This window comes from Mytilus galloprovincialis, chromosome 5, assembly GCF_965363235.1.
Source record: "Mytilus galloprovincialis chromosome 5, xbMytGall1.hap1.1, whole genome shotgun sequence".
In the NCBI taxonomy this organism is placed as follows: domain Eukaryota; kingdom Metazoa; phylum Mollusca; class Bivalvia; order Mytilida; family Mytilidae; genus Mytilus; species Mytilus galloprovincialis.
The window spans coordinates 98,223,814-98,236,410 of record NC_134842.1 but is presented as its reverse complement, the minus strand read 5'-3'; the positions used below and the strand labels follow the sequence as shown (position 1 = coordinate 98,236,410).

General features: G+C 33.1%; 1 long non-coding RNA gene across 1 annotated transcript; it reads left to right on the top strand.

The window, feature by feature from the left end:
• The first annotated feature begins 774 nt into the window (after positions 1 to 774).
• Positions 775 to 8,708, top strand: LOC143076853 (uncharacterized). Its single transcript, XR_012978808.1, has 5 exons — positions 775 to 830; positions 4,255 to 4,309; positions 4,822 to 4,994; positions 7,403 to 7,824; positions 8,531 to 8,708. It is a non-coding gene; the product is annotated as an uncharacterized LOC143076853 (long non-coding RNA).
• The last annotated feature ends 3,889 nt before the right edge of the window (positions 8,709 to 12,597 follow it).

Sequence of the window (12,597 nt, the reverse complement as noted above, 5' to 3'; positions counted from 1 at the left end):
GGTGAAACGTTGGCAAATTTGCGCTGCTGAACATAGACCCATAGATAACACACGGTCAAAAAATACAAATGATCTCTCCAGCGGTAACCTACTAAATGAACATCGTGTGGATCTATATTTATTTGGCGGTAAGCACGACTCAAATCCCGTTTGAAACAAAGGCAACCAGGACCCTTGCTCTTAATGATTTCAACCAAAGCATCAACGTTTGGATACTTTAAATGAACTTCTTCACCTAAATATAAATCCTTGTTTATACCACCATTGACACCTCCACCTCCATGAGTACTAACATCTAAAATAACACGTCTTTCCGCAGTATCCATTTTTGGAACGCTGTTCAGAGGTGAAATGATGATTTCGTGAGAAAATGGGTTCGAATGAAAAGGACCCAATAAAGCCTTTTTTTCTATTTCTTTTCGAAGATATTTATCAATGTCATTAGAAAATTGTATCGCCCCTTTATGATTTTGTACAGTACAAGAAGCACTATGAATATGTTTTTTATAATCATAACCATAAAAATTTTACGTCTAATTCAAACAATCGAAATCAAATAATAAAGATATAACATAACAGTGTGAGCAGGTTTCACTCACTTACAAATTTATAACAGTGTGAGCAGGTTTCACTCACTTACAAATTTATTTATATTTTATACCTTAAGGCTATCCAGTCAAATTAACAGACAAATTTCAGCCAAGTAATTACTGGTTTTTAAATTATAAAAACAAATCCATTTACACCCAGGAAATAAATGCTGACGCTTTAAGCTTTCCATACATTTTTTGATGGCTACAACAACACTTATTTCAATCAGCCATTATCAGGTATGTTTTTTTATTTACGTTTAAAATAATAGAATTATCAGACAACATACTATCTAAACTGACACATCTTCCATAGCATGTTCTATTTACTTTCATCTTTGTGACCAAACGCTTTTGTTTTCAACGGTAGCCCAATTTGCATAGTAAATACAAAGGAAATGTATTCCTTGTATATATATACATATTGAAACCGAAAGTAAATTTTAAAGAAGGATTGTTTCTAAATGGCATTAACCCCGCTGATACATTCAGGATTATTCAGGATCATTATTATGACTCTGGTCAATTAAACAGTACCATGAATACAGTGTAGTACTCGTTTTAATTAAGGTTCTTAATAACTATAGTGTGTGATAACATTGTGTGAGGGAATTCGACGTTTGATGTACCACTGTTCACTCCAGTGCAATTTATGACAATACCACTGCATCAATCAGAATTATTTTTTTTGCAGTGTTTTAAGAAATGATTTTGCTTTGTTGTCGCGTATTATTTGTGAAACATTCAATGTTTTAAAAAGGCGAATTTTCTTTATAAAGTCAATGATTATGTTGACTTTTGAAGGCCAAACTTTCTACAGCCTTAAATACGCTAATGAAAGATCCAAAAACTATACCAATACATAACGACATGATTATGAAATTATAACAAATCTATTGGTTAACAAATTTTTACTCGTTATTGCAAAATAATGAACTTAATATATCTGACATTTTCTCCCTACCCAGTTTACCCCTATACATTTTTATGATGTGGACTGGTCATTGTTATTGAATCGTAGGCAATTTGATTGGATTAAGTTGTTATTAGTTTACCTTCAAACTTGTTTATGCTTTTCATACATGACTATTGATTAATTAGAACGTGCATGAATGTGACCGGTAACTAAAATGACCTTCAAACTGGACACTGGACGAGTCAATATTATGTTTTATCAATGAAAGTTAAGGTATGAAAGGTAAGAATTGCCACTTATTCGATTTTCACAAAATTTTCGGAATATGCAGTTGGAAAGGTTATTTTTTAAAAGCCTATTGTGAAGAGTAAAGAGAAAGTTTACAAATAATACGTTTTGTTCCATTAAACAAGTCATTTTCGTAAGAGAAATACCGAAATATATTTTACGCACGACTACGGCAGGTAAAATTATTATTTATCATAATAAAAAAAAGCATTTTTCAGTCTCATTGGAATATGTTGATTACAATTAATCCCAAACTTAAGAAATAAGTAACTAAAGTCAAAATATGTCCGATCTGCCTATTTCTGCACATCAAAAGTCAATACGATCGTTTTAAAGTCAATTTCGTCTACCTCACAAAATCTTGTTAGGCACTATAACGAACAAAAATGGCGGTATTTCCACCTCAAAATCTACTTTTTGTACAGACTTATCTGTCCAGTTGGGAAAGTTTTAAGTAACTACAATACCGTTCCCTTTTCACGAATGTGATATTCCGAATTAGACTATTTACCAGATTTGTAATACCATAAGTAGAACGACGGGTGCTACATGTTGAACATGATCTACTCACCCTTAGGCAGCAACCATTTGATTTTCTGGGGGGGGGGGGGGGGCTATGGGTTTTTTTCTGTACAAACTTTGTTTTTTGACTGTGGCGAAAAACAATCTATTTTTTTCGCGACAAGTCGAAAACAATTTTTTTCTTTCAATTTTAGCATTACAAATAGTGGCAGCTGAGGGTGAAACAAACTATTTTTTTTTCTCAGAATCATTTTTTTCCAAAACAAAAACATAGCCCCCCCCCCCCCCCTTCCCCGAAAATCAAATGGTTGCTGCCTTACGGAGCACCTTCTATCAGCCCCAGTTTTTTGTGGGGTTCATGTCGCTAAGCCTAAAAGTTACTTTTTGTTGAGCCTGCGACTTTAGTTGCAGAAAGCTCGACGTAGGGATAGTGATCCGGCGTGTAAGCTCATTTCTTAAAAGCTTTATATTTTAGAAGGTAGAAGACCTGGATGCTTCATACTTTGTATATATAGATGCCTCATTTTACGAAGTGTCTGTCAGTCATATGTCCAATGTCCTTGACCTCATTTTCATGGTTCAGTGACTACTTGAAAAAAAAATTATGATTTTTTGTAATTTTAAATTCTTTCTTATTATAAGTAATAGGATAACTATATTTGGTATGTGCGTACCTTGCAAGGTCCTTATGCCTGTCAGACAGTTTTCACTTGACCTCAACCTCATTTCATGGATCAGTGAACAAGGTTAAGTTTTGGTGGTCAAGTCCATATCTCAGATACTATATCTATAAGCAATCACTCTTAGACTAGTATATTCAGTGTATGGAAGGACTGGAAGGTGTACATGTCCAACTGGCAGGTGTCATCTGTCCTTGACCTCATTTTCATGGTTCAGTGGTTATAGTTTTTGTGTTTTGGTCTGTTTTTCTTATACTGTATGCTATAGGTCTACTAAATTTGGTGTATCAGAGGCTTTTTGGGAAAAAATTTGGTTGCTTATATAGGGAATCACTGAAGCGTGACTGGAGCGGGCCCCCTCTTAGGTCAGTCAGTGGGCCCCCACTTATGAAAATTTCTGGATCTGCCACTGTGTATGGAATGTTTGTAAGGTGTACTTGTCTAGCTGGCAGGTGTCATCTGACCTTGACCTTATTTTCACGGTTATATTTGGTGTATTGAAATATTTTATGATCTATATGTCAGTCTTAACTTTGACCTTGACCTCATTTTCACGGTTCATTGCTCAGTGTTACGTTTTTGTGTTTTGGTCTGTTTGTCTTAAACTATAAGCAATAGGCCAACTATATTTGTTGTATGGAAGAATTGGTAACTGTACATGCCTGTCTGCCATGGTTTATCTGACCTTGACCTCATTTTCATGGTTCATTGGTCAATGTTTAGTTTTCTTGGTTAATGTTAAGTTTATGTGACAGTTGTAATAAATCTTTATATTTAGGACTATCAACATAATATCAATGATTAGTAAAGAAGGCGAGACATTTCAGCGTGTGCACTCTTGTCTATGTTGTGTCCTGTGTAATTATTTGTCTGTTTGTCTTTTTATTTTTAGCCACATGAGGCGTTGTCAGTTCATTTTAAATCAATCTATCGAGTTTGACAGTTCCTCTGATACCTTTCGCCCCTCTTTTGTAAGGCTTGGCATCCACTAGATATATAAACGTTAAATGCATTTTGTTTTCTATAGATCATTTTATAATCCCTGGAAAAAATCTAAATTATGTTTTAGTTGAAATTTTCTAAGTTAAATTTTGATGCGATATATTTTACAGTAAATGTTTGTATATTTATTAACCAGCTGTTTATGGGATATCGTAAATTATTCTCAAGGTTTTTCGACAACCTTACGCGCCCGTCTGCTTCAAATTATTATTAGAAAAAATAAGTTTGGTAAAACATTCACAATTTCTTTTTTCAGAACATTCAGAATTTTTATTAAGTGCTAGAGTTTCAACTTAAATCGAATTGTACATGTAAGTATAAACTGTATGCTATTTTCAATTGTCCCAATCATATATATATGATACTGGTTCAGATTGTGACATATGGATATAATACTTATTCCAAATTGATCCCGGTATTAACAATCATTTCCTGAAAAGAGTTTGTGATTTAATTAAACTTTGTTTTTGAAATTGATTAAAAAGTACAAATGTTGAAAAAGAGGAACTTTGTGTGTTATGATTGCAATTCAAATTGATGTAAAAATATAATATGCTTTTTAAAACTAATTCAAGGAGTCAGTATTTGCTTTCGATGATCAGTAACACTTCTTGAATAAAGTCTTTATGTCCACAATATGTAAGAATGAACATCATCAGTGCACGATTCAAATAAAACGTGAGAAAACCTTTTATATTTAAAAAGTAAACTTTTATTACAGACCAGAGCCTTCGTAGTGATAAATTACGAACTATAGTCTCTTTTTGTTATTCTAGAATGAATTGACAATAAAAGTATAGCTGTCTAACTTGTTTTAAAACAGAGTTAGAGAAACGAAAGACGATATACTTAACCATGGTGTGACATATCTAAAGGCGTTGGTGCTGCACAACATGGAGGAACAAGCTTCAACATCAGGAGGCATAAAGCGTTCAATACCACAGGAATTACAAGACGAAATCGACAGGATAGCTTCAAAAGTACCACGAAACACAGGTATCTGTAGCTTAGCTTATAATCATCTGAAGCCCATTGACACTGAAATTTATTGAAATTTTTACGTTTGAGGACCTTTTTTAAGTAGACAATCTGTATTCCTAAAGGAAACACTATTGCTCTTCTCCTCACGGACTTGTTCCTTGGTTTTTATAAGGCAGACTTTTAAATCGAATCTTATATGGGCATTAGCCTTAACCATCACATTTCCATATATAAATAGTACTTTCTAGCTGATTTATTCAAAGATTGAGATATCTACTTAACTGGCCTAAAAGTAAAGGATATAACAGATTCAATAGCGCATGTTTCATATCCTGACTCCAATATATATACAAGGGTTAGTTGAAAACGCAACATTTAAACACTTTAAGGTGGTATGGGTGTCTTCCTCCATCTTGGATTGTAAAAAACAGAGAATCAAAGGTCCAGATTTTCCATCAAGTTAGCAAAATTTGATGCAGGAATGCAGATGTTTAATGTACATTTTCATTTAAAAGTACCAATTTATAAGAATATAACTTCTAAATATTGATATTTTTGCAAATGTTAATTATTTGTGGTTGTTTTTATCTTTTTTAAAAATTGGCATTTTAAGGGGAGGTCACTCTAAAAAAGCGCATTTTCTGAAGGATTCTGTATGGAATTTTCCTATTTTGTATTTAAGCCGGAAAAAACGTGCGGTGACCCTATCTTTTCTTTTGATATTCTCAAAGCAGTGTCTGAACGCTATCTTTTCCTGAAGTATTTAACAATTCTATCATTTTGTTTAGTTTCTAATCACAAAATGGTGTTTTTTCCTGTATAATCCATACAAAATGTGTCATTTTGTCCCGTCCTGTAGCTTGAGAAAATGCGCGGTGACCTATCATTTTTATTATATTTTTCAACATGTATCAATAGATACAACGTTTTGGCAAAGTATGAATAAATTCTATCATTTTTATTTTAGACTCCCATACCACCTTAAACGAGTAAAAAAATCTTTCTACTGAAAACCAATAATAAAAAAAAAAAAATATGACAGACATATGCTTAAGCTCATTTGCAATTAACGGGAGAGATCCGTTTGCGCCAAAAATGCGTCCTTTTGCGCCACAACTTTTTTTCTCTAATGCTACGTTTGCGCCACCTGTTTTAAAATTACATGGTATCATTTGCGCCAAAAATAAAACATAGATGTTTATTTGTTTATTTGTTGATAATTTTGATGTGAGGGGTTTTTCTTTCTGTGGATATCATAAACACGAAATGCCTTCTCCTACGTGTCTAAAACAAAAAAAGTGTTTTAAAGTCAAGCTGCACACAGAACGATGTACAGAATGCTTTGATTTCAAACTGGAGATAATTTCTATGAGGTTTTAAGACAGCACAGGCGTGCTTGTTGGATTCATGATAGACCCGCAAAAAGTAGTTTCTCTTTCGTGTGTCCTTTCTTCATGTTCTTGGAGTAAGGGAGATAACTTGAGTAACTAACGACGAACGTTTTTTGTCCAAAAAGACAAAACAGTGAAGGATGAAATGCATAAAGCAGTTGATAATAATTCCTGTGGAATGCTTCTGCTCCATGACTGGTACGTCTTGCGGAAGATAGAGTTTCATCCCATACGGATGGTCGGAATAAAGCACTGTGTCATTAACATTTTTGGCTAAAACATAATCAGCAAAAACTTCTATTTTAATATTTCTGAACATATGCTACTTTGTTAGATATGTGTACAGGTAAATTGGCGCAAATGAGTTCCGAAAATTGGCGCAATTGAAACATTTGGAAAACAAAATTTGGCGCAAATGATACCCCTGAAAAACAGTAATTGGCGCAAAAGGACTGCCCAATTAACCATTGCATTATATCTTTATTTTGTTTCGTTTATAGTTTAGAGTTTTAGACATAAACAAAGGCTTAGGTTGGTGGATTTAATTTCTTGCACAATTTATTTTACAATTGGTACTATTGGAGGATTTTTAAGCTGACGGTTTTGATTTCACTAATTTTATAGGTCATATGATAACATAGAGAAGCTTATAAAAATGTCAGATGAACCCCGGTGGATAGTGACTGTTCTATTATTTGCAATTAAAAAAATCCTATTTTTTATTGTTTCATTTTCAACGTCGAGTAAACTAAAACTAGTCTGACTTCAACAATGTACAACACATTAGCCCTTAGTATACAAACAAATAAATGCAATGGATAATCACCCTAAATGTAATGTCATTGAATATTTGATACTGATAATGCGAAGTATATATTAATTAGCTTTATTCATTATTGATATGCAATAGTTCAGCATGCAGGCAGTGTAGTCAGTTTGGTGTGCATTCAATTCGCCATTGACCTGTTTGATAAATTTATTTCTGCATTTGAAGATTTTAAAATGCAATAATATTTTAATCCTTATTTACAGCAAATCCAGCAGATTTAGATGATAACCAGAAAAGATGGCTGATTCTTGGAATATGTCTTCACAGCGTAATAACACCAATACTGCGGAAATATGTTGTTCCATTTTTAACAGTACTTTATAATGAATTAACTCTCAAACATAAGATTGATACGCAAACGTATCCTTCCCAATTAAAGCAATATCCACCAACAAAAGCCTACCTGAATTATGAATCTGTCAACAACAACAAAGCAACGTTTGGTAATCAAAAAGCAAAGTACGACTACACAATCAAGAGTGTTGTTGATTTATCCAAGCTATTTTTACAGACACATATGGCACACTATATATACTTTGATGACACTTGCGATTCCTCCGCTGTGCTGGGATTAATCATCAACATTGACAAGTTCCCCCCAGTGGTAAAGTCTGATGCTGAAAATGTATGTACAATATCTGTGTAGACTGGTATCTTACCGTTTTTGCCTCAAAAACTCATCATTTTAAATGTGTCTTCTATTCCAGTGATTCATAGTCATGATATTCCCTTGTAAAACACATGTTCTTAAATTCTAAATCACAATTTAATACATTTTGTCGAGAAAACCTTCAATTACAAAGTTGTGTAAAACATAAGCTTTTATGCTCAAATGGCTATTAATCTGTGTTTGTTATTACTACAGAATCTACATTCACAAAGTTATATAAAACATTGATTCAAATCACTAAACAAATAAAAACAAAAGCAATGCATAATTTGAACCGGACACATTCTTCTTGAACCAATCATGATTTGTGAGGCGAGAAATATTGAATAAATTAAAAATAAAATCAACTGTTTAAAATATTGTAAGATCATGAAGATCGGTAACCGGACATTGATATTCAAAAATTATTATGTACGTCATTACTTATTTTTATTTAATTGTTATCTGGTACAGCTGTCGAATCTATCACTACACACAATGATCAGTTAGCATTTGAAAGAACACATATTTTTTTCAACAAGAAATTTCACGTTAAGAAATATGTAATGACCAGTTTTTGTGAAAATAAGTGCTCTTTAAAATGTTTATTCTGCCAACAACTTCTTTATGTAAATCTTTGAATACAAGTTATACATAAAGTATACATTTTCTATCACATTAGGTACGAAGAAATATAAGAAATCCATGGGCTCATTGTGATTTCACTGAGTGGGACGCTGTAAAGTATTCTGATTCATTCCAGCTGATGGAAAAGCTAGTTAAGAACCTCAGTCTGATTTCCACTGAAGAGCATCAAATAATAGGGGAATTAAAAAAATGGGAAATAAACATGATAAATGGTAAGAACAATAATTATTAGTTTTCAATGGACCAACAAATTAGTTTTCTGAATGTTTTGTTGAAAATATTTCATACTTGTAGGAAATAAAAAAATTTGTAACTGCACTGTAAGGCCACACAAATTTCATTAATAGTTCTTTGGATTTTCCTGCTCCTGTTTTTGAAAAATCAAGTTTTCAACAACAACAAAAACTACCGCTTCCGTATTTTTTTGGTCCGCATGCCGCTCTGAAATTAGTCTTCATGGTCTTGCCTTGATTTTGTTTTCTCACTGACGCTTTGTTTTTGCATATAATCTAATCTGGGTTCAAAGTCACATGTGATCAATCAATAAAAAGTGAAAGGAAATATAAAAATCAAAATGTCAAGCCATCAGTTGTGGTTCGGGTCAATTCCGAGGACAAGTAATCATTGAATAAACGGCTGCCATCCGTTGTTCGTCATCATTTACATTCGAAGATATATTTTATGAAGACAAAAGGGTAAAGTCTGTCAATACTTCGTTTGATGATATCAAACACATACAAATTCAACAACAGCCGTAGGCATCACCTATATAGTCCCAGATTACTCAGACGTCTAACGGCTGTTTTGCCAGACAAGCTGGGGCTGGGGATTGTCTGGCAAAAAGCCGTTGGACGTCAGAGTAATTTCAATAAGCCTGCAATTTACTGTGAAATATGTCAAAATCCTACTATCAAAAAAAAATCTATCTGATATTAAAATTTATTCATTCCCAGAGTGCATCTTACAATTCACAGTACTAAGAAGTTAGTTTTGATGAGAACACATATCCTTCTGTTCCAAGTACAGCTCTTAATATAACAATAAGGATATGTGGTTAATTGCCAATAAGACAACTATCCACCAAAATTCAAAAGAAGTAGATGCAAGCAATTATAGGCAACCAAACATTCGTCAACCATGAGAAAATCTAATGTTTTGTTAAGAACCTTTCCAGAATAAATTGTATGGGGGGAGGAACTTGAAGGCACCTGTATTAAAATTTGATGGGTGGTGGTTATTTAAGAAAGATTGCTTGAAAATTTAAATGAAATATCCAATCAAAAAAAATGTGCCTCCCCTACATTTATTTTTGGAACAGCCCTTGGTGGAATTTAATTAAACCTCAAACATTGTCAAAAGGGCTTCTCACCAAAAAGTTACAAACTGAATTTATCAATTTAATAATCATTTGATAATTATAGGACCGCAAAATTTGAAAAAATTTTCGTCGTATATTGCTATCACGTTAGGGTTGTCGTCGTCGTCGTCCGAATACTTTTAGTTTTCGCACTCTAACTTTAGAAAAAGTGAATGGAAATCTATGAAATTTTAACACAAGGTTTATGACCACAAAAGGAAGGTTGGTATTGATTTTGGGAGTTTTGGTCCCAACATTTTAGGAATTAGGGGCCAAAAAGGGCCCAAATAAGCATTTTCTTGGTTTTCGCACTATAACTTGAGTTTAAGTTAATAGAAATCTATGAAATTTTGACACAAGGTTTATGACCACAAAAGAACGGTTGGGATTGATTTTGGGAGTTTTGGTTTCAACAGTTTAGGAATTAGGGGCCAAAAAAAGGCCCAAATAAGCATTATTCTTGGTTTTCGCACAATAACTTTAGTTTAAGTAAATAGAAATCAATGAAATTTAAACACAATGTTAATGACTACAAAAGGAAGGTTGGTATTGATTTTGGGAGTTATATCCCAACAGTTTAGGAATTAGGGGCCAAAAAGGGACCCAAATAAGCATTTTTCTTGGTTTTCGCACCATAACGTTAGTATAAGTAAATAGAAATCTATGAAATTTAAACACAAGGTTTATGACCATAAAAGGAAGGTTGGTATTGATTTTGGGAGTTTTGGTCCCAACAGAATAAGGGGCCCAAAGGGTCCAAAATTAAACTTTGTTTGATTTCATCAAAAATTGAATAATTAGGGTTCTTTGATATGCTGAATCTAACTGTGTATGTAGATTCCTAATTTTTGGTCCCGTTTTCAAATTGGTCTACATTAAGGTCCAAAGGGTCCAAAATTAAACATAAAACTAAGTTTGATTTTAACAAAATTTAATTCTTGGGCTTCTTTGATATGCTGAATCTAAACATGTACTTAGATTTTTGATTATGGGCCCAGTTTTCAAGTTGGTCCAAATCAGGATCCAAAATTATTTTATTAAGTATTGTGCAATAGCAAGAAATTTTCAATTGCACAGCATTCAGCCATAGCAAGAAATCTTCAATTGCACAGTATTGTGCAATAGCAGAAATTTTCAATTGCACAGTATTGTGCAATAGCAAGAAATCTTCAATTGCACAGTATTGTGCTATAGCAAGTATTTTCAATTGCACAGTATTGGGCAATAGCAAGAAATATCTAATTGCACAATATTGCGCAATAGCAAGAAATTTTCAATTGGAGTTATCTTTCTTTGTCCAAAATAGTAGTTGAATCAACTTAAATCATTGTTTTATACAATATACAATGTATATTCACTTTTACTACCAACTGATAAATTAAAACAATCTTTACCATTCAGTGATAACAAGAACTTTTTTTACAATTTAATATTTTATGATGTATTTAAATGAGTAGTTATTGTTGCAAACTCCATTAGAAATTAGAATTGAGATCAGTTTTGGAATAAGGGAAAGGGGGATGTAAAAAAAAATTGGGGGGGGGTTAGGGGTTTAATTTTTCTCATTTCAGATTTCATAAATAAAAAGAAAATTTCTTCAAACGTTTTTTTGAGAGGATTAATATTCAACAGCATAGTGAATTGCTCAAAGGCAAACACAAATTTTTAAGTTCATTAGACCAAATTCATTGTGTCAGAAACCGATGCTGTGTCAACTGTTTAATCACAATCCAAATTTAGAGCTGAATCCAGCTTGAATGTTGTGTCCATACTTGCCCCAACCGTTCAGGGTTCAACCTCTGCGGTCATATAAAGCTGCGCCCTGCGGAGCATCTGGTTTTCAAATATTTGCATGCTGCAAGATCAAAGAGTCTACAGTTGTTTGTTAAGAGTCAGAATAATGTATTCAAATTGGATAACAGGCCTTATGCATCATAACATCAGTGCTTTTCCTTCTTATTCTGTTTGATAAACATAGCATGTATCACTTTTAAAAAAAAGATACCGCTCGCTCCTCTTGCAGACCACTCGCCTGTCAAAAACTAATTTTCAAGAATTTTTAAAAACAAAAAAATTTCGCTCGCTTGTCCCATTTTTTAATAACAAATGTCCGAAGAACTATTTATCAAATTGGTATGGCCTAATGATGTCATCCTAAAACCATATTTGCGGCGATGTACACTTTTTGAGTTGAAGAGGCGAAAAGCTAACACCAAGCAATCAATCAATACATTTATCATTGGTATTGTAAACTGCAAAGACTTGGAGAGCTGCAAGTTGCACATTGTAAATATAGCTATTTTGGTAACCACACATCTTTAGGGAGAGGGTTGTTGTCTCTTTGACACATTCCCCATTTCCATTCTCAATTTTATTGAAGTGAAGGGAGGGTTAGTTCAGTATTTTAGTAAAAGTTTTAAACTCTACAAAGTTCAGGGAATATAAACGTTGGAAATATGCTGCACACATATATATTGTCTTTTGCCAAAAATAGAGAGGAATATGAAGACCCTAATCTAGAATATGAAGACCCTAATCTAGAATATAATGTTTTACGAAACTTCATAGCAAAAGTGGTACAGTTTTAGCTCAAATAGCAGTTCCTCTGAAAAATTGTATTGCCTATATTTATAGATGTGCAACGTGTGTTATAACAATGGTATACATAGGATAAACAGATAAAACGAACATTTGGACATGTTTTTTTTTATTCAATAGATAAATTCATCAGTTTAATAGAGAGA